We start from the raw sequence: 22,562 nt of genomic DNA on the forward strand, positions 1-22,562 counted from the left end.
AAGCCCCCTTGGCTGAACAGGGAACTCCAGGAGAGTCTGGGGGCAAAGAAAGAGAATTAAAGGCAATGGAAACAGGGAGCAGCCACCAAGGAGAAATATATCTCCCTGGCGTGCTATTGCAGGGAATCAGTCAGACAGGCCAAGGTGGGGCTTGAGCTCAGGCTGGCTTCAACAATCAAGGACAATTAGAAGTCCTTCAGGTATATAGTGGGCAAAAGGAAAGCTCAGAGCAACATAGGGCCCCTGCAGGACAAATCAGGACAGCTGGTGGCTGACACAGGGGAAAAAAGCAGAGCTCTTCAATGAGTTCTTCACTTCGGTATTTCTAAGTACCGACTAAGCCAATTCCCCTACCTTGATCATTGACGGATGTCCACATGGCACCAGTCCACCTACAGTTAGTTCTGAAATAGTTAAGGAGTTCCTGGAGGAGCTGGATGGGTACAAGTCAGCAGGCCCGGATGACCTCCATCCACGGCTGCTGAAAGAATTGGCCAGTGTCATAGCTGAGCCATTGGCACAGCTGTTCGAGCACTCATGGTGCTCCGGCCAGGTTCCTGAGGACTGGAGAAGGGCCAATGTGGTGCCCATTTTCAAGAAAGGGAGAAGGGATGAGCCGGATAACTTTAGACCAGTCAGTCTTACCTCTATCCCTGGGAAAATGCTAGAGAAAATAATCAAAGAACACATTTGTGCAGGCCCAGCAGGGGAAACAATGCTGAGGGGAAACCAGCATGGGTTTGTCACAGGTAGATCCTGCCTGACAAACCTTGTAGCCTTCTATGACCAGGTCACACACTGCCTGGACGCGGGAGCTGAGGGTGATGTCATTTTCCTGGACTTTAGGAAGGCCTTCGACACAGTTTTGCATGCTATCCTCATTGTGAAGCTAGCAGACTGTGGAGTAGACGCCTACACAGTCAGGTGGGTGGCCAACTGGCTTAGGGACCGCACCCAGAGAGTGGTGGTGGATGGTTCCTTCTCAGCCTGGAGGGAGGTGGGCAGTGGAGTCCTGCAGGGTTCGGTCCTCGGACCCATATTATTTAATATCTTCATCAGCGATTTGGATGAGGGCATGGAGAGCACCCTCTCCAAGTTTGCTGATGATACCAAGTTATGGGGCAAAGTTAGTACACCGGAGGGCAGGGAGCAGATTCAGGCTGACCCAGACAGGTTGGATCAATGGGCAGAGCGAAATAGGATGCAATTTAATAAAGATAAATGTAAGGTACTCCACCTGGGAAGGAGGAATTCCCAGCACACCTATAGGTTGGGGAGTGTCCTTCTCAGCAGCTCGCAGGCAGAGAGGGATCTTGGAGTCATAACTGACTCCAAGATGAACATGAGCCGGCAGTGTAGCGAAGCTATCAACAAGGCCAATCGCACCTTGTCATGCATTAGCAGGTGCATGACTAACAGATCAAAGGAGGTGATGCTCCCCCTCTATGCAGCACTGGTCAGGCCGCAGTTGGAGTACTGTGTCCAGTTTTGGGCGCCACGCTTCAAGAGGGACGTGGAGAACCTGGACAGGGTCCAGAGGAGGGCCACTCGCATGATTAGTGGCCTTCGTGATAGACCCTATGGGGGGAGGTTGCGAGAGCTGAATCTCTTCAGCCTTCACAAGAGACGGCTGAGGGGAGATCTTGTGGCCGCCTATAAATTTATTAGAGGAGGTCAAAGGGAAATAGGGGACGCACTGTTTACTAAGGTGCCCCAGGGAGTGACTGGGAATAATGGGTGTAAACTAGTTGAGAGTGGATTTAGGTTAGATGTTAGGAAGAAATTTTTCACAGTAAGGGTGGCCAGGATCTGGAATGGGCTTCCAAGAGAGGTGGTGCTATCACCCAGCTTGGAGGTCTTCAAGAAGAGGCTAGATAGTCACCTGGCTGGGGTCATCTGACCTCGGTCCTCTTTCCTGCCAGGGGCAGGGGGTCAGACATAATGATCCATTGTGGTCCCTTCCAACTCTACAATCTATGAATCTATGAATCTATATTAAAATACCTTTGTGTCTTACATCAAAACTATACACTGTCTGAAGTAAAAAGACAATGGTTATGACACTCCACTGTTGCTAAGTCTTGTAATTACACTGAAAATTTTGCAATACTTGGTATTTTTCTTAAAGAACTAGCCCCAGGAGAGATGATTATATGAGAACCTCAGCTTCTATTAGAAAAAAAGTTAAGTTTGCAGCCCTCAATATTGATGTGAAATTTAAAGAATCAGAAGTGAAATAAGAACTCCCAATTTATTTATTTTAATTGAATGACTTTGAAGCCTATATTGTGATATTTGGGACTTTGGTTCATTTTTGTTTAATCCTTAAGATTGTCAATACTGCCTTATTCTAGAACTAGTTGGCAACCATGAAAAATTCATGAGCTGGTAGAAAGCAGACATCAAAACAGACTCCCGTTCTCTCTTTTCCTTTCTGTCTTGGCCTCCTCTTCTCTTGTTCTCACCTTTTCCTCCTCTTGTTCCTCCCTCCTCTTTATTCCCTCAGTTGTTTCCCTATGAACAGGGCTTGAATGAGCAATATGATGACATCTGAAGAGGTACTGTTTGGATATGCTCAGGATACAGTCCAACAATTTCATTCTATACTTATCTCTGAATTCTAGAACTGTTTTGTTTTGGAAACTGAAACACTGATTCTTTTCCCACTGAAATCATCAGGAGCAGGACTAAATCCTTATGACACAAGTAATATGTACTGGTAGAAAAGAGCAGAGCCTTTCTCAAGACATGTATTAAACTAAGAATTATATTTTTACCTCCAGTGGGGCATTTATCATATTTGTCACTGTGTTTATAATTTGTTATAATAATTTATATTTTGAAGACTTTGCTGGAAGGGCATATATTTTGAGTCAAAGTAGAAAAATGTGTAGAGTAACATTGCAAAGTAACTGACAAAATGGCTGCGCTGTTTTTAAAATTTGATTCATAATCTGGTAATTATATGGACTGAAATCTTCAGCCATTTAGATTACAACTTTCATCTATGGCATTTTATAAAGAAAAAAATACTTGTGCTATGAACATAATATCTTATAAGACATCTCTCCCCCCTCCATTTGGTTTATAACAAGTTAAACAGTTTCCTAGGGACTGTGTGGGCCCAGGCTCAGAGCAAACTCCTTAGTTTCTCCTTTTAACCCCTCCACAATTTTTATTCCTACTTACATCTCCCCCCTCTATTATTTTCTCTTACCTTCTGCTCCATTGAACCTGCATATTTCCCACCCATTCATTTTCTTCTCCCTCTCCCATCTTCATACCTTCTTCCATTCACTCTGCAAAGAGCTTGTTAACTCACGGAGATATTCCAAAAAAGCTCTTAGGCAGGGCAACTATTTGTAAATAACTCTGTCTGTGGACAATTTTATTGTGAAATAAGCATCAACGCACAAATAACTCAAAAACAGCCTTTCCAATTTAAATTCACATCCTATCTCACTCCGGAAAACATTCATATTTAGACAACCCCCTTGCTTGGGTAAACCCTGGGTAAACCAGATCCACTTCATCCCCACTTTCTGGCCCCTTTAAGTTCTCTTCCTGAGGGGATTTGAAATGCCATATGCAACCCTCTGTTTATTCTTTTCTGGAGTGTCTGTTATCATCTCTCTAGGGACCTGATCCAAGTTCCTCAAAGTCAACGACTTCAGTGTGTTTTATGTAAAACTCTAGATTTTTGGTTTTCATTTTTGCTAAAAGTATAGGCCTATCTGTTGTGGCTTAAAAGATAAGCTTGAAAACTTTAACTTAGCGTAACTGATGCAGTAATGTTTGCCTTAGCCTGTAGAGATACTGAAATAATACTTGGGAGAGGTGTGAATTTCCCTGTTTATTGCAATGGGTTATGTCAAATTTAAGTATCAAAATGATTAGTTCACTAAGGAAAAGGATAAACACTGTGATGATTTGTACAATCTGATGTGTCTGATTTGTGCAGGAACTAATTGTGGTGCATGAAGTGGGTAATGCATGGAAAAATCCCATCACTTTTTCCTGTGCAATTTGTCTATGATATGTTTCAATACTTTTCTTTCACATGGTCTACACATTTTAAATCTCTTTAAGGCAGTTTGAGGAACAAAGCCCATATGCCTCATGTAATACCGATTATTAGTACTTTAATAACCAGGGCAATAAACTGTTGTAACTTTTCTTTGTAGCAGAAAGCCCCTTTTCTTCTTGCCTGCAGTTGCTCTCCTCTACTTGGATATGTTTTTCCTCTTCTACCTTTCCTTCCTTCCTTCCTTCCTTCCTTCCTTCCTTCCTTCCTTCCTTCCTTCCTTCCTTCACTTTAAGATAAGGAATTGTGTTTTGAAATGTGTATGTGTGCATTTTGTATCTCCCCTTGTATTTTGGTATTTTTATCTATTTTTGTGCCATGGCATTTGTAGCTTATATTTTATACACCTCACCTTTCATCTTTCAACTGAATATATTTAGTTTCATAAGTAAGTTATACATTGTAACAATGTTAACAAGGGCAGGAATCAAATTGTCCTTCCCTGTATCAGGCTGGCCCCTGAAAGAGTGAGTGAATCAGTGATTGAATGTGTAACATGGTAGCACACAGCAATTAACACCTGGGAAGCTGCAGATCAACCAAGGGAAGAACTCAGTAGAAGACAATGTAACAACCAGGAAATCTCTAAATGTCACTGATCAAGGGCTAGAAGCCCTGGCCTGAGTTAATCAACGCTGGGGACCAACTTTTGGGCTGAATATCTCCAAATCGACTGCTCCCAAAGCCCTATTCAAAATTCATCAATGGACTCCCAAACCTGCACGTACATGCAGATGACCCCTGGGGCTGACAGATGCCATCCAGTAGCCACCGAGGGGGGGGAAGTCCCACAAGGGTCAACGACCCCTGGATTGGGCAAACCTGAAAACTGGGGAGTCACCGAAGTCTGCTAAGGACAGATAAAAAAGCAGTGAAAAGTGACCCTCAGTGGTGCCCTCTTGATCTCCAACTTGACCAGCACCTGACCTGTCCAGCCAGAAGGACCAGCCGGCGACCCCCTTCTGGATGATAACACCACGCTGAAAGAAGCCTCAACTGGCCATCGACGGCAGACTCCAGCGCCTGTAGGATAGGTATACCTGACTCTGTAGCTTGCTACTGTGTGTGTGTGTATGTGTATGCATATGTATGTGTGTATGTGTGTGGGGACCAGCCCCAAGGTTTATGATTTAACTCATTACAGTGTTTTAATCCGCCTAATAAACTAGAATTTTAAGGATCCCGAGTTGGACATTTGTAGCCAACATCTTAACCCTTCTTATTTTGCCTTCACCTTCCTGAGCATTTATCTTTCTTGTTGTATTCTGTCTTAATTTTGATTTTAAGCTATTTGAACATAGACAATATGCTGGTTTTCTTAACACACCGTACCTGTGTGGATTAGTAAATGTTGCCCTGTAGTCTTTTACTAGACTGTAAAACACAATGTTTGTTTTTGGCATTATATGAATGACATCCTTCAGCTGAGAGAGGGAACAAAGCACTAATGATTTTTCATAAAACATTTAATTTCTGTTTAAGCTCACATATGTTTCAATACGATCCTGAATATTTCTCTGGTCAGAAAGGTTTCTGATTCTGCAGCTGCTGGATGCATTCAACACTTGGTGACTTCCACAGGAGTCTCATGTAAGCAACAGCTTTAGAATCTGCCCTGTGTCTAATAAGTTTTTTTGAATACTTGAAGTGTTGCCATTTCCTTAATTGCATGCTAGGCAGTCAACAGCTGTGAATGAGCACACATTATTTACTTTCTTTTTAATAGTCCAGAGGACAATATTCGTATCTAAGACCAGGGTGTACTTTGTCTGTTGCTGAATTTATATAGTGCCTAACACTGCAAGAGCCCAATTTTGAACAAAGCTTCCTGTCACTATAGTGATATTTCTTAAATTGTAAGAAAAAATAATAGAAAAAGTTTTTTCTATCACTGCCACTTTCATTTTTTAAATTTAATGTGATTTAGGCAAACAGTTCTCACTGTTCCTTATGGAGGTTATGTGATGATTTTTCCATTAAACTGGAAAGATATATACTTTTAAAATTTCCTTAGTTCTTTTTTTAATCAAATAATTTTATGCAAACTATTTAAACTGTTAATCTATACAAATATAGAAGAATTCTGACCTCATCTACCCTTCAACTACAATTGAGTCAGATTCAGCCCTGACCTAATTACAACATAGTGAAAAGGTATTGTGAAATCACTGGTCATTTCTTATTAGTGTCTCTGTAACCAGGTTAAAACTCTCAAATGGCTGTATTGGGTCTCTTTATTCAATTACAGTTACAAGGTACAGGGTACAGAGTACTCACAATATTATAACTGTCCAATACTGTGAAAAATGTTCACTGCATTTCAGCATACTTATTTCCCTGAGTGATAAACAATAGTTACAGTGGATGAATTTACCATCTCCTGTTATACACCTAAACTGTCACTGCTAGATTGATGATCCTTACATTGTCTTGATTCATCTTGTTTTAATTCTGGATTTGTATCAATCTGATAACTCTCCGGGTGCACCTACATGAGACACTTATTACAGCATTACCTAATTAGCTCCTCAGTAAAGCATCAGTGATCTACATGAGTAGTGCTATTAGGCTGGAGTAAACTAACTGTGCTGTAGGATTGAACTGCCCAACACAAGTACTATTCAATGGTGGAGTTATTTTCTCCACCACAATGCACATATGGATGCTGATCAGGGCTGGCTGGGGCATGAGGGTGCTACAGTGGGGGTTGCCTGCCAGCTAGCTTTGTGCTGTAGCACCTTCATGCCCCAGTCAGCCCCTCTGTAGCACCTTGAGAGGGGCAGGAGCAACCCTGGGCTGGCAGGCTGACCCACAGGACACAACGTACTGTGGTCCTGGGTGCACATTCAAACAGTGCACCTGGGAGCAATAAACTCCAGCATGATAAGCACCAGAATTTGTTGCTTCAAAGTAATTGCACCTGTAGACACGGCCACAGTGGCTACTGAAGTTTAGTAGATTGTAAATACTAAAATATGCCATATAGATTTGCCTTCATTTTGGCCCTGAAATTAATATAGTTTTCCCTTTTCACAGGCAGCCTGATTGAACTATCTCAACTTTTTTAATGTTTGTGTGTGGGTGAAAGTGTTATGTGCCTGTGAGGGAATTAGAGTGAAGTAACTGAATTTCCTTCTATATATGGAATTTCCTTCTATATATGGAAGTTTCTAATAAAAGATATCAAATTCACCCAAGGAACCTTGTTTGTCTAACTAAATAAGGTATGTGAAGGATCTTGATTTTTAATTTCTGGCTCTTCTGTTTGTGTAACTAAAAACGAAGCAACAAAATAAGTATGAGAATCCTAAGTTTTATCGTCATGCTTGTTCACATATTTGAACTTACATGTTCATGTTCAGCCTAATAGTATAGCTGCTATGGAACAGCGTTGCCAAGAAGCTGAGGGGAATTATGGGAGCTGGTGTAGAGATGTAAGGCCTTCACATCTCTGACTGTGGCTTTGTGTGTATCCCTGAGTTTCAGTGAAAAAGCGTCTAAACACCACCCCCTCCCCATTATAAATTGGAATACAATACATTTTGCACCAGAAGATTTTATTAACATAATATTACAGGATTTTTTGGCAGGCCAGTTAGTTTAACATAAAATATTGGGTAAGATCTTGAGGAAAGTATGCTAAAAAATTTAAGTGTGGCTTTAAAAAAGGTCAAATTCTCAGTGAAACAGACAAAAAATGTAATTTATTTCTGAAGCCAAGAATTGAGAATTTTTTTTAATGTCCATATGAAAGGGTTTTTTTATTGTTTTTTAAATAATTTTACATAAGCAAACAGAACTGGTATTCTTTCAGCTAGCCAAACCTAGTCAAACTGTATTTACAAATAAATAATGCAACAGAAATCTTACTTTATGCAGTTAATTTACATTTTAGCTTTAGACATATGTTACCATTCCAGGAATATATTAAATAAAGATCTGACCTTCTATCAACGTTGATGGTGTTACAGAAGAGAATAGGAAGAAAATACCTTAAAGAATTATGTGCTTTTTCTTGGGGATCATGATGAATATTAAAGAGTTTGGTGTAAGTCATAATAATACTGCCAGGGTAAAGCATAGTCCCCTAATATGCTGATAACACAATTTGATTGTAATCCCATGGGCAAGACCAAACAGTTTTATAATAGTTCAGACACTATTGTGGGTTGGATACGTTCCTTAAAGGGACATTTCATATGCAGCTTTCCTGACTTACGCAAATAGTAGCTGCCTAGCTGTCATAATAACAAATTTTCCCCACCCACTCATTCCTTAGATCCTGCAAAACTATCTTTATGTGGTTTGGGTCAGTGTGGGAAAGGGGGTAGAGAGTAGGTTAAGTTCCCATCATATCACCCAGGAATCCCCCAGGAAAGACAGAATCATAGAAAAATAGGGCTGGACAGGACTTCAGGAAGTCATCTAGTCCAACCTCATGCTCAGAGCAGGATCATCCCTGCCTAAATCATCCCAGATAAATATTTATCTAACCTGCTTTTAGAAACTTGCAATGACAGAGATTCCATAACATTTCTAGGTTATTTGGTCCAGTGTTTAATCACCCTCATGGTTAGAATGTTCTTCCTAATACATAATATAAACTTCCCTTCAACCAGTTTTACTCTATTTCTTCTTGTCCTGTTTCCTGTGGACATAGAGAACAACTGATCACCATCCTCTTTAGGTGACTCTTTTTGTACTGTAAGGCTATTATCAACCTCTTGCCTCAGTTTTCTTCAGAATATAGAATCTTAATTCTCTCAACCTTTCTTCATATATCTTGTTTTCTGTATTCCTAATCCTTTTTGTTGCTTTTCTCTCAATAAGTTTTCCTGGTTTTTCTTGAAATTTGATGCTACAAAAACTTGATATAAGTACTCCAGCTGAGGCCTTCCTAGGCTGGAGAGAGTAAAAAACTAATTTTCCATTACTTGCATCTGACACTTCTGTTTATGTAAGCCCAGTATGCTATTATCTTTTTGTAACGATATTCTATCATGTTTATAGAAAGTTTTTGTGGCCTTTCATATCCCCTGCTAACTGTATTTCAGTTTGTACTTTGGCCTTCCTCATTATATTCCTATAACTGTGCTATATTCTTGTACTTATTCTTAGTTTCCACTTATAAGGTTCTGGTTTTGGTTTCAAGTCATTGTTTAGCCAATCTATCTCTTGCTACGCATCCTATCCTTCCTTCACATTAGTATAGCATGCTCTTGTGCCCTTCATGAGTCACAAAAAATAATTTAATTAATGCAGCCCAAGGTTCTCCTTTTACTAGGCAAACTAAAGTCACCTGGAATCCCTAATAGTATGGCTCCTATGGAGCAGTGCTGCCAAGTATTTGAGGGGAGTTATGAGAGGTGGTGTAGAGATGTAAGACCTCCACATCATTGGTTCTGTCTTTGTGGTATCCCAGAGTTTCAGCTAAGTTTAAAGGCAGGCTCAACAGGATTTCTCTATAGATGCCACTCCTTCCAGATGAAGCAATTGGAAGACTACCGCTGGATTCTGTGACTGATTCACTGTGAAGCCCTGGGCAAGTCACAAAGAACATGATTTTCAGACTCTTATGCTCTCTTGAAATCCATGGAAACTGCAGATACTCAGTGACTGAAAAAAAATCAAAATCTCTGTTCTCAGTTTCCTCATCTGTAAAAGAGGGTTAATACATTTCCTTTCAAAAGTGCTTTGACAGCCTTAGCTGAAGAGCGCTACAAGTGTTTTTAATCATGTCTTTCTGATTATGATAATGTGTCAATTAGTAAAGCTGATGACACTAAAAGCTACATTTTCAAAATTTCTATTTTTGGAGGTCCATCTCTAAAACTGGGGCCAAGATATTCAAATGTGACATGATGTTGACCATCTCAATTTTGGGGCACTCAAGGAGACAGATTCCAATTTGAGACTAAAGTCTCATATTGAACAGCCAAAAATTGACACACGCAAAAATCACTCCTCACTTCTGAATATGCTACCCTTAAGGCTGATTTTCAGAAATGTGGGATGCCTGCAGCTCCCATTGATTTTATGTGGACTTTCTGGTCTTCAGTACTTCTTTAAATCATGTCCTAGATCTCTCAGCTTGGACACTTGAGGCCACTTTTGAAAAATTGGCCTTTATGTTGTGAATGCCCTCTAGTGGTAGCTCTAATTAATACAGGAAATACCTGCTGGACTAGTAGACTGCACAGAATCCCTGACAGGAAATAAGGTGTGCCTTAGTGAAAAATAAAGCAGTGTGGATTGTTAGCAGCAAATAACAATTTTTTCCTTGCCAAAGAAAAAAATCCATGTATGTATTATAAACTACAATACAGAGTTCTGTCTCCTTTTCCATTGGAATTGTATCGTATCTTAGTTAACAAAACTGTCTACGCAACAACTTTATTTAAGATAAGGCAGTTGATTAAAATTAACTTCTGGAAAAATAAGGTGATAAACCTGTGTAGAAGGAAGTATTTTGAAAAAAAATCACTACAGTTTGCATGGATATCCTTTTCATGGAATACAAATGCCACTGCAAAGGCAGGCGTGGAGTTGAAGGATCCTGTATTTACTGCTTTCTTGACATTAAAATCTGCACTGCAGTAGTGATAAAGAGTGGCAGTTCTTACCTCCAGCTTATTCAGGAAAGCTGTGTGTTCTTCAATGCAAACTTCAACATGCTCATTTATGTATCTGTCATATTCAAGGTAGGATACTGTTATGTTCTCCTCTTCAGGTTTTCGTTGCCATTAATCCAAAGGCTATAAAGTGTGTAGGCTACAGTTGTCTCTTACACAGTGATATGGGCAAGAGAGTTGGTTATCCTGTCCAACTCTGCAGTCTGTACTGCTGACTGTGTGTCAAGGGATAGAAATCAAGCTGTTTTTTTATAGTATATATAAAGCTTAAGAAATTAGAGGGCCATTGATATCCAAGAAGAGGTAGGCATCAAAATATCTCTGAAGATCTGGGTATTATTTCTTAGGTTCAATCAGATACAGGATTAAGTTATACGACACTGTTTTCTTGAACAGGGACCGGGACATCCCACCTACCAGAGGTAGGGAAAATCTCAGGGATAGCTTTGTCAGGCCTTCAGTCAGTGCAGATGTAGTTCGGGATCTTCTGGAAGGCTAGACATTTTTAAATCTGCAGGTCCAGATGCCCTCCACCCAAGGGTGTTGAGGGAGCTGGCAAGGGTCATCACGGAGCCCTTGGCCCGGCTGTACAAGCATTCATGGTCATCTGGCCAGGTGCCGGGGGATTGGAAACTAGCTAATGTGGTCCCAATTTTCAAGAAAGGGAGGAAGGAGGACCCAAGTAATTATAGGCCTGTAAGCCTCACCTCGGTGCTCAGGAAGATCTTGGAAAGAATCATCAAGGAGCACATCTGTGGGGGGGCCTGCAGGGAAGATCATGCTCAGGGACAATCAGCATGGGTTCATCAAAGGCAGGTCCTGCCTGACCAACCTGATTGCCTTTTATGACCAAGTAACTAAATCCTTGGATGATGGTGTTGCCATGGACGTAGTCTTTCTAGACTTTAAGAAGGCCTTTGACACTATCTCTCACCCTGTCCTCATCAATAAATTAAGCGACTGTGGCACTGATGCCTACGCAGTTGGATGGGTAAAACATTGGCTGATGTGGTTCACCCAGAGAGTAGTGGTGGATGGGTTGTACTCAACCTGGTGAGATGTGAGCAGTGGGGTACCCCAGTGCTCGGTCCTTGGGCCCGCATTGTTTAACATCTTCATCAGTGACTTGGACGAGGGGGTGGAAAGCACGCTGTCCAAATTTGCTGATGACACTAAGATGTGGGGCGAGGTAGACACACTTGAAGGGAGAGAGAGGCTGCAACTAGATTTAGACAGACTACAAAAGTGGGCAGATAAGAATATGATGGGGTTCAATGTAGATAAATGCAGAGTGCTGCACCTTGGGAGAAGGAATCCACAGCATACATACAGGCTGAGGAGTTCCCTTCTTGAAAGCACAGAGGCGGAAAGGGATCTTGGAGTCATTATTGGCTCCAAGATGAACATGACCCGCCAGTGCCAGACTGCAGCCAGCAAGGCCAGCCATACCTTGTCATGCATCCAAAGGTGCATCTCAAGCCAGTCCAGAGAGGTGATACTCCCCCTCTATGCGACTTTGGTCAGGCTGCAGTTGGAGTACTGCATCCAGTACTGGGTGCTGCACTTCAAAAGGGATGTGGCCAGCCTGGAGAGGGTTCAGAGGAGGGCCACCCGCTTAGTGAGAGGGCAGCAGGACAGGCCCTACGAGGAGAGACTGAGGGACCTGAACCTGTTCAGCCTCAGCAAGAGGAGGCTGAGGGGGGACCTGGTGGCTGCCTACAAACTCATCAGGGGAGATCAACAGCAAATAGGTAGAGCCCTTTTCTCCCCACCACCACCTGGGGTGACAAGGAACAATGGTAATAACCTGATGGAGAATAGGTTTAAGTTAGGGATCAGAAGGCAATATTTTAGTTAGGGTGGCCAAAATCTGGAACCAACTTCCCAGGGAAGTGGTCCTTGCCCCTACCTTGGGCAAATTCAAGAGGAGGTTGGATGATCACCTGTCTTGGGTCTTGTGAACCCAGCATTTATTCCTGCCTGTGGCAGGGGGTCAGGCTAGATGATCTGTTCAGGTCCCTCCTGACCCTAGCTACTATGAAATTATGAAACTTATTTGGTTGAATGTCTTTGGTTGTGAAACTCTGCTCCAGACAAGGTCCACCATTCTGTTTCCCAGGTTGCCTTCATTTACTGGTAAACCAGTGAAAGGTTTATTTATAGACACGCTTTAATATATATTAGGTCTGCTGTCTTTTTCTGGATTGAAGTGTGTGCCCATCTGGCTTCGAACATCCGGTCCCATGCGGCCTTGGTCCAGGTGGCCAGTAGCGATCACCCTACGGTCTCCTGTGGGCTGGTGTGTAGCTGTTTATCAGGGGAGTGGCCTCCCCTAGTCTCTCCTGCCATGACTTTGAATGTTATTCCAGTGTGGGGGCCAATCACCCAGGGTTCCTCTGTGGCAGGAAGTCTGCCCAGAGGTCATCCGTGGGGCTTCACCTCCCCTACACCCCAACCTCACGCCAACCCTTGGCGGGTCACCCAAATTTTCTTGGCCGTACTCCCAATACTGTCATGCTCCTGGGCACGGTGGCCTACATAGCCCCTCCCATCCTAGGCCCTGCTCCCCGGAGTAACTCACTTAGTTAGCCTTAAGCCCCCTGAGATCATTCACTCCTGTCCTGAGGCAGCCTACGCCCGGGTCTCAGAACCTAGCCTGTACCCACAAAATAAAGATGGAAGGCAAAAGTAACTCTGATACAGTTATCCTGTCTGCACCGCTTCACCCTACTCCTCAACCCCTCCAAAAAGGAGGAAAAGAAAGAAAAACCAACACAAATAAATCGAGAAGGGCCCATATGGTTCTTTCCCCAGCCCGTCTACTAGGGTGACGGTGTGCCCTTGGTCTCTATGATCCCTCTGGGGTTTGGCCCAATGTGTGGCCGGGGTAGACCGTGGCCCCTCGCCCCAGGTCGTCTCCCCCCTCACTCTGCCACGCGTGGTTTGTGGCCCTTCTCCCCTTCTCTGTTGGAGACGTCCTTCTTCCAGTGCCTCACAGTACCTCCCCAAGAGCCTGGCCGCTTTTTGTGTTGAGGGCTGGCACCCAGCCTCTCATTGTCTTGTTTTGTAGTCCCTCTCACTGCTCCTGTCTGGTCTGCCCCAGAGGGAGAGCATCCTCTGCCTCCCAGGTTCCCCCGATGCTCCCACCTTCAAGGGCGTAGAAAGCCTCTTCTGGCTCTCCCATCCCTCTGGCGTTCCTGCCTTTGCCAACACAGCGAGCCTCTTCTGGCTCTTCTGCCTCCTCGCCATGCTGTCCTCTGCTGGTGCAGAGAACCCCTGCCGGCTCTCCCTCCCTGGGAGTATTCTGGACGGTGTCCGGCATCAGCGTCTCCTCTGGCTCCGCTCTCCTTCCCTCGCCATCTTCCCCAGTGGTCCATTTTATCCCCACTGGCCGGTGATTGCTGATGACATCACTGGCCGGCTTCAGTTGTATAAAGGTGCGGCTTACAACCTGCATGGATTTCCTTCCTCGCTCTGGCTGCACCACGGGTCCTGCTGCCGTTAAATATTTTTCTTGAGTTATTTTTGTGTTTGTTTCTCTTTTTATGCATGGTTCCTGTCCCAGGGGGTCCCCGTTTATTGTTTGGGGTTCTTTCCCCCACTCTCCCCCAGGACAGAGTGGTTTGCTTGGGCTGGAAACCTTACTATTTTCTGTCAGATTAGTGATAAATACATGCATTTATCAGATAGAGGGATCTGAATGGTATTCTCCAGGATATATGCCGTAACACACTTTCTTTCTACAGTGCCACCAATGGTAAGTGTCTAGCCCCATCAGATGATTTATACAGGATTTTCTTTGATGTGAAGTACAGTAGTATTAACTCCCTTTGGGCAAGGGAAGTCAATAGTGAAGCAAGAGTCTCCATTTAAAAAAACAGCATTTTCTCTTATACAAATACATTTCATATCAATTGAAGTCTGTGAGAAGAAAAACTCCTTAATGTGCTTCAGCTTAGAGAAAAATGAAAGTACAGAGAGCAGTAAGGATGAAATAAGTGTGTTGTATGAAACAGGACCTAGAAGGAGAAAATGCTACCATCATGCACCCAAACAGTGAAAAACTGCTCATTGGCTCATTAGAAAAGTGAATATTTTTCCCCATCCAAAACCAACAGCATTACATCAGAGATGAATTTCATCTAGTACCTTCTAAAGGAATGACTCTATTGTATATTCAAGGAAAACATACAGTATGCAAAATAGTGGTGTTGGAGATGTCAAAATAGCACACAGAGTTTACAAGACTAATCTTGGCCATGGACCTCTCTATATGATCTGCCCCTAAAGTGTCTGCATCCAGTTTTTAAGTCCTGCAAACTATGATGCAGTATGTAACGAGAGTAATTGAGGAACAGTGAGGGATGCTCACATGTGTTCTATTACAGGATTATTTTAACAGCACATAGCTGAACATTACCATTACTGTAATTATGCTTACATGACTGAAAAACAGAATAAAATGTTTTGAATCAGATCTTTGGCCATGGTCCAGTGGTATAAAATTCCTCTTAAATCTGCTTAACTGTCTGGTTCCAGAAGAATTCCCATAGCTCTGGAATCTCTGAAGAGTATAGAACCACCACAGCAAGCTTCTAGACCAGGGGTGGGCAAAATGCGGCCCGGAGGCCGGATGCGGCCTGCCAAGCCATTCTATCCAGTCCATGGGGCCCCTAAAAAATTTAGAAAATTAATATTTATCTGCCCCTGGCTGCTGTCGTGTAGCCCTCCATGGCTTGCCAAAACTCAGTAAGTGGCCCTCCGCCCAAAATAATTGCCCGCCCCATTCTAGACCATGGCTCTCAGGGCATGTCCATTGAAAAGGGGCCCTGAGCAGCATCTCCCTATACTTTGGTTCCAAGGGCTGGAATAATTTCTTGAGGGCCATGAAAATATTTAAACTGTTCACATTTGGAAATATATCAGCAATGGGAAACCATTTGCTTTTTATGTCAATACATAGACTAAATTCAACTATGTTTACCTTTCCTTGAACTCCACCGAGTCAGCAGAGACCATGGTTTCAGAATTCTCATATCTGTTTTTATACCATGGTGCTCCCAAATGTCTCTGTTGGGAAAGCAGTAAGAGCTGATAACATAATGAAAAGAAAGAGAGTAAAGATCATTGTTATCCAAGAACTTAGATTGCTAATACAGAGATCTTTGATCTACAATTACAGATATGACTAACGACAATGGGCATGCTAATCACGCTTCTTCCAAACCAAATGGAAGGTGGTGTTAAATACTGCCTTGTGTTGTGATGCTGGAAACAGTGGTTGCTGCCCAACGCTATCTTGGCTATACACTAAGGCCTGAGCAAGAACTGAGCCAGAAGAAAAGAAGGGTTTTCCTAGGATTAGTTACAATTGCCTAGATCAGGGGATTGACTAGTTGCAGCTGTATGCAAGGGCCCCTCTACATGTGCAGGTAAAGACATGATGGGGTCTAATCTGCAATCCATATAATCATGCCTCCTGCCATGCCACATGCGCACAGCAGGAACCATGATTATGGGATCACGAATCAGATCCCATAATGCCTTATTGCTGGAGTCAGGGGAGACCCATCCTGGGCTCCCTCTGCACTGACAATAAGCAAGTTCTCACAGCTGGGGTTCCCCTCAGCTGACAGGGCTCCCAGCCACAGGGGTGCCCCACACACCCCTGCAGCTGGGAGACCACAGCTGAAGCAATCTCCAACTGCAGGAGTGCCCCATGCATTCCCACAGCTAGGAAACTGCAGCTTCTATAATCTCCCAGCCGCATTAGTGCATGGGGTACCCTGTGGCTGGGCACCTTGTAGGCTGATGAGGCTCCCAGCTGCAGGGGCATGTGCTACTGTGGCTGGGAGCCAGCATCACTTGGGAGCTCAGAGGTGCACATGACACCCTCTCCCCAAGCTGGGAGCTCCGATCAGCTGACAGGACTCCCAGCTATGGGGCACAGGCTACCCATGCAAATTCAAGTTGGATAGAAATGAGCTATACAGTTATACATTTTCCAGCAATAACTTGATAGCTGGTTAGACATTTTTAAGGCATCATAGTTAATTCGTATGTGTAGCCAGTCTAAATTAACTGCACAATTAACCAAGTAATTGTGTAATACATGTAATGTGTAGAGGGGGCCAAGAAGCAGAAAGCAAGCAGAGATAGAAGCATATGTGAACAAATCTGAGAGGGAACAGTACATACAGATGTAATGGGAACTTATGGATTCTACTTATGGGTTCACTTTACATTAGCTCCTCATTAATACCTAGTTTAAAAGATCACAGAAACTTAACATATTTTATGCTACCTAGTGACAGCACCAAATTATAGAGTTTGCTTAACAAAATTAAGTAAAGCTGATGAGCCACACATTGGGCTAATGGGGCTAATTGCAAAAAGGGTGGGCAAAGTTACCAGGAGTTTGGGCTGATTTCAGTTAGAGTTTAAAGCTGATCCCCTGGCACAAATGTTAATACCTTCTGGTCTCTTTGTCCCTGTGGGTGCATGATGTGCCCCATGACTAGGGATGATTTTGGTCATGGAAGATCAGGGAGTAAGAAAGCTGAAAATGTGATGGATGCATTATTAAAAGTGACCCAGGTGTCTCTTCAAAGGGACTGTGTTTATCATTACAATTCCTCCTCTGTCCCCACTCTATTTTCTAAATCTCCTTATTACTGAGGATTAAATCTACCCAGGGGCAGAGCACAAGCATCAACACACTGAACCACTTATATTCTACTAACTCCCTTTTTTTCTGTGTTTAAGTGGCACTGAAGTGGTGCTTCAGTGTTGAGCTGACCATCTACATGTCATGATTTTCACCTTATTTGCTAAAAGCTCATTCAACAACTGGCTAACTTTATAACTTTCCAGGATATAGCTATATACATCTGGAAAGAACTAGATATGGATTTAGATATTCTATATTAACTGTATATCTTTGTCAATAATATTACCCTTTAGACTTGTGGTTTGTTTATACCTTCCATCTCATTATTGAGATGAGAATGACTCCCTCCAGAATTTCTGGATCATTAGGAAAAAATCTGCCCAAAATTATCTTTAAATGTAAATGTACAATGCTGGGCTGTATTGGTAGGAGTGTTGCCAGCAGGTCAAGGGAAGTGATTACTGCCCTCTGTTCAGCACTGGTGAGACTACATCTGGAGTACTGCGTCCAGTTTTGGGCCCTCCATAATAGAAAGGATGTGGATAAATTGGAGAGTCCAGCAGAGCACAACAAAAATGGTTCAGGGTTTGGGACACATGACTTATGAGCAGAGGCTGAAGAAACTGGGCGTATTTAGTCTAGAGAAGAGAAGGTTGAAAGGGGATTTAATGGCAGCCTTCAACTACCTGAAGGGTGGTGCCAAAGAGGATGGAGCTAGACCCGTTCTCAGTGGTGGCAGATGACAGAACAAGAAGCAATGGTCTCAAGTTGCAGCAAGGGAAATTTAGGTTAGATATTAGGAAAAACTTTCTCACTAGGAGGGTAGTAAAACACTGAAAGAGTTTACCCAGAGAAGTTGTGGAATCTCTGTCCATGGAGGTTTTTTAGACCCAGCTAGACAAAGCCTTGGCTGGAATGATCTAGCTGGGGATGGTCCTGCTTTGAGCAGGGGGTTGGGCTAGATGACCTCCTGAGGTCCCTTCCAACCCTAATTTTCTATGCTTCTATGAAAGGTTGCTAGCTGTGTTAATCTGAAGTCAGGTAGAAGGTAGGCAAGGTGGCACTTTAGAGACTAACTAGCATTATTAATTAAAAAAAACACCTGACTCCCAATTATGTTTAGACAGCCTTAATCAGATTTATATTAATACAGTTAAATAAAAGTCATCAGTGCAAGCTATATCCTTCTGTTAGAACAGAAGGAAAAAGTGTTGAGGGGAAAACAGCAGTTCTTTGGGGGATATATAATAGTTCAGAATGAGAGAGAATGCTTTTAAATATCTCATAATGATAGAGGACTGAGAGCTCCATCAGAGGAAGAAAAAAGGTTTTATTGTTCATATTAAGTAACGTACATTTTAAAATAATAGTGAGAAAAAATTTAAAAGAGAGAAATTTGGCGCTATGTCTATGTTCATGTATGAAGTATGTTTTTTCTGATTTCACATTTCTACCTCCATTTGGAGCATAACTTTTAGCATGGCTTTGACCATTCATTCATTTTGTAACAAGAACTTGATACCTAGTGGTCTATACCTGAGAAGCTCTGATGGAACCATCAACCCTGAATAGTTCTGTCCCTCCAGGCCAGATCCAGATGTGTAGGTATGTGTGTGTCCCCAGGGACAAACAGCAGAGACACAAAATGCGCCGCTGCTACTTGTCCCCAGGGAATACATGTGCATGTGTGCTCTGGCACATGGCATGTTGCCCTGGGTTGGGTAGTGGAGGCTGGGGCCAGCACCTTGGCTGGCCCCAGAAGCCTAACTGGGGTCCTGGGCATCTCCCAAGGCTCCAGCAGTAGTGATCCGGTAGCAGGGAGCCTGGCCTGCTAGGCTCCGGTTTCAAGCAGTGCACACTACTGCCACATGTGCTGCCCCACTTTTTTCTGCTGCAGGTTTTTTGACACTGGTATCTCCCAGTGTCAAACCCCTCCCTCACCTTCCCCCAGCGCTGCAAATTGGTAGCAGGGCAAACAGTTGCATGTGTGACGTGTGGTGTGCGGTGCCACATACTGCGTATGCATGCTCATCTGGATGTGCCCCCAGTGGATAACACTGGTAGATTCCTTATCAGCAGATCCACTTTTTTTTAATGATTCTGTCAGAAGTCAATAGAATGAACATTACTTTCCCCAAACAATGGCACTGACCAAACTCAAAGATCCCCAGAAAGGGGATGACATTAGACTGAAAGGGATTGCATCAGGAGTTTATATTCTGTGGACCTCTAATTCTTGAGCCTTTTAGGAGAGAACATGGGAGCATAAGAAATTAATTTGTTAAGCCTCCTTTCCTTGGGTATGCTTAGGAATCAAGGCTCCCACAGCCAGGTGGATTCTGGCAAGGAGGAGCACAGGGGCATATCTAAGCAAATGGAAGGGCTCAGGAGGGTTAGGGTTCTCATTCCAGCATCAAAGGAAGCTGGGCTGCAGAATGCTGATGTCGAAAAAAGGTACCAGATGTGGTCTGCACTTAAGGTTTCATGGAAAGACTCAGAATTAGGAACAATGACCAGTCACTATCTAGATCCAGAGACCTTAGAAACATATGAACTAGTGAAGTCTGTCCCGAATGGGACTTGGCCTCTGCTATCACAGATTCACCTGCTTTTATGTTAAATCTCCCCCAAACTGAGATTTTCTACTCCCTTTTAGATCAGTGTTATCTGCTAGAGATGTAAATCTAGTGACAGGATACTCTTTCACCCCTGAGCCAATTCTGTACATTTACCTTCTTCCAAAAGGAGTCTATAATAACTAGACATGCAAGTAGAGTTGGATGATCTGTTCTTGTAATCATGGCTGAAATCTTTAATTGCACCCACATTATATAATTGCTCTGTATTACTAATATCACTCCCTGAGTCCATCTTTCTCATACGGGAGCTATTTACCTTCATGACATGCAGTTTTGAAGTACCCCCTTCAGCACCATCCAGCTGTTATTATCCTGGTGACCAGAATGTATTAATTGGACAAAAATATGCAAGTTAAAAAAAAAAAAGAATAAGTCAGTAAGAAATTAAACCATCTTTTTAGCTCTGTTATCAAATTACCTGGAACATACTTTCTTTTTAAGTGGATTTCATGATCTCATTTTCTTCCTCAACACTTATACTCTTCCTGGTACACTTGAGTTTCTGATTTTGCTATGTTTCTTTTTTCAGCAAGCTTTCATACATTCATAGATTCTAAGGCTGGAAGGGACCTCAGAAGATCATTGGGTCTAACCCCCTGCACCAAGCAGGAAAGACAGCTGGGGGTCAGGTGACCCCAGCAAGGTGACTGTCCAGTTGCCTCTTGAAGATTTCCAGGGTAGGCGATTGCACCACCTTTGGAGGAAGCTTATTCCACAGTCTGGACACCCTAACTTAAAGAAGTTTTTCCTAATGTTGAGCCTGAAAAGGTCTTCCAGGAGTTTGTGGCTGTTACTTCTGGTTTTCCCCAAGGGTGTCCTGGTGAACAGTTGTTCACCGAGCCCTTGATGTACTCCCCTGATGTAGTGGTAAGCTGCTACCAAGACCCCTCTCAGTCTTCTCTTCTTCAGGCTGAAGAGTCCCAAGTCCCTCAGCCTTTCCTCATATGGCTTGCCGTGCAAATCTCTGATCATACAGGTGGCCCTTCTCTGGACTCTCTCAAGCTTTACCAAATCCTTGTTAAACTGCAGAGCCCAGAACTGGATGCAGTACTCCAGCTGCAGTCTCACTGATGCTAAGTAGAGTGGAAGGATCACTTCTTTGGTTTTGCTGGAGATGCATTGACTGATGCATGCCAGAGTATTATTTGCCCTGCTGGCTACAGCATCACCCTGCCGGCTCATGTTCATACCATGGTCTATTATAAACCCCAGGTCCCTGTCATTTGTGATACTGGTCAGTTTGGCACCACCAAGCCTGCAGGTGGGTAGGGGGATTGTCCATCCCTAGGTGCAGCACTTTACATTTCTCACTGTTGAACTTCATCTGGTTCCAACCCACCCAACTTGCTGGCCTGTCTAGATCCACCTGTATCTGAAGCCCATCTTCAAGCGTGGCCACGCTTCCCCATAACTTGGTGTCATCTGCAAACTTGGCCAGTGAGCTCTTCACCCCCACATCCAAAACATTGTTAAAGATGGTGAAAAGTACTGTTTCAAGCACTGATGCCTGTGGGACACCGCTGCCCACTTCTTGCCAGGACAACACAGATCTGTTCATTAGGACTGTCTGGGTCCTAACCTGCAGCCAGCTTCATACCCACCTGTCTCTCAGTTATGCCCACAATCCTCCAATTTTGTTGCGAGAACATCGTGGGGTACCAGATTAAAAGCTTTTTGGAAGTCAAAGTATACAATGTCAACCTCTTCTCTCTTATCCAGGTGGTGAATTATCTGATCATAAAAGGAGATGAGGCAAGACCTGCCTGCAACAGAGCCATCCTGGCTGTCGTTCAGAATCCTACCTTCTGCAAATCTATTGCATATAGACTCCTTAATGAATTTTTCCAGGATTTTCCCTGAGATAGAAGTTAGGCTAATTGGCCTATAGTTACCCGGGTCCTCCCTCCTTCCCTTCTTGAAGATGGGCACAACATTGGCCCTCTTCCAGTCCTCAGGGACCTCTCCGGTGCACCACAAGTTTTGGAAGAGTTTCACCAGGGGTTCTGCGATGACTTTGACCAGCTCCTTGAGCACTCTCGGATGGAGTTCATCCAGTCCTGCTGACTTATATATATCTAATTTCTTCAGTTGATCACATACCAGTTCTACAGCAATAGTAGGAAGGCAGTAATTCCTGCCCTGTTCATTCTGTACCTTATCTGGAGTGATTTTCCCCTTGGCCCAGTGAAATACTAAGGCAAAGTAGTCATTCAGGAGTTCAGTTTTCTCCTGAGTGCTGGTAACCAGCTGTTCTGAGTTGCTGAGCAACAGCCCCACACTTGCATTTGTTTTTCCTCCTGTTCTCTAGGTACCTAAAGAAGGACTTCTTGTTGTCCTTGATTCCCGTTGGCAATTTAAGTTCAGTCGCCACCTTAGCCTTTCTAATTTGTTCCCAAAAGTGTGGGCCATTGCTGTATAGTCCTCCTTGGGACCTGTCCCAAGCTTCCATTGTTCACCACCCTTGATGCTGTTCTTCTTACTTTGTGTGTCCTTAGTCCTGTTAATTTTTCCTTCCTGCTTCTTCCCTCTCTGTTTCC

Source organism: Alligator mississippiensis, chromosome 2 (assembly GCF_030867095.1).
Source record: "Alligator mississippiensis isolate rAllMis1 chromosome 2, rAllMis1, whole genome shotgun sequence".
NCBI lineage: Eukaryota > Metazoa > Chordata > Crocodylia > Alligatoridae > Alligator > Alligator mississippiensis.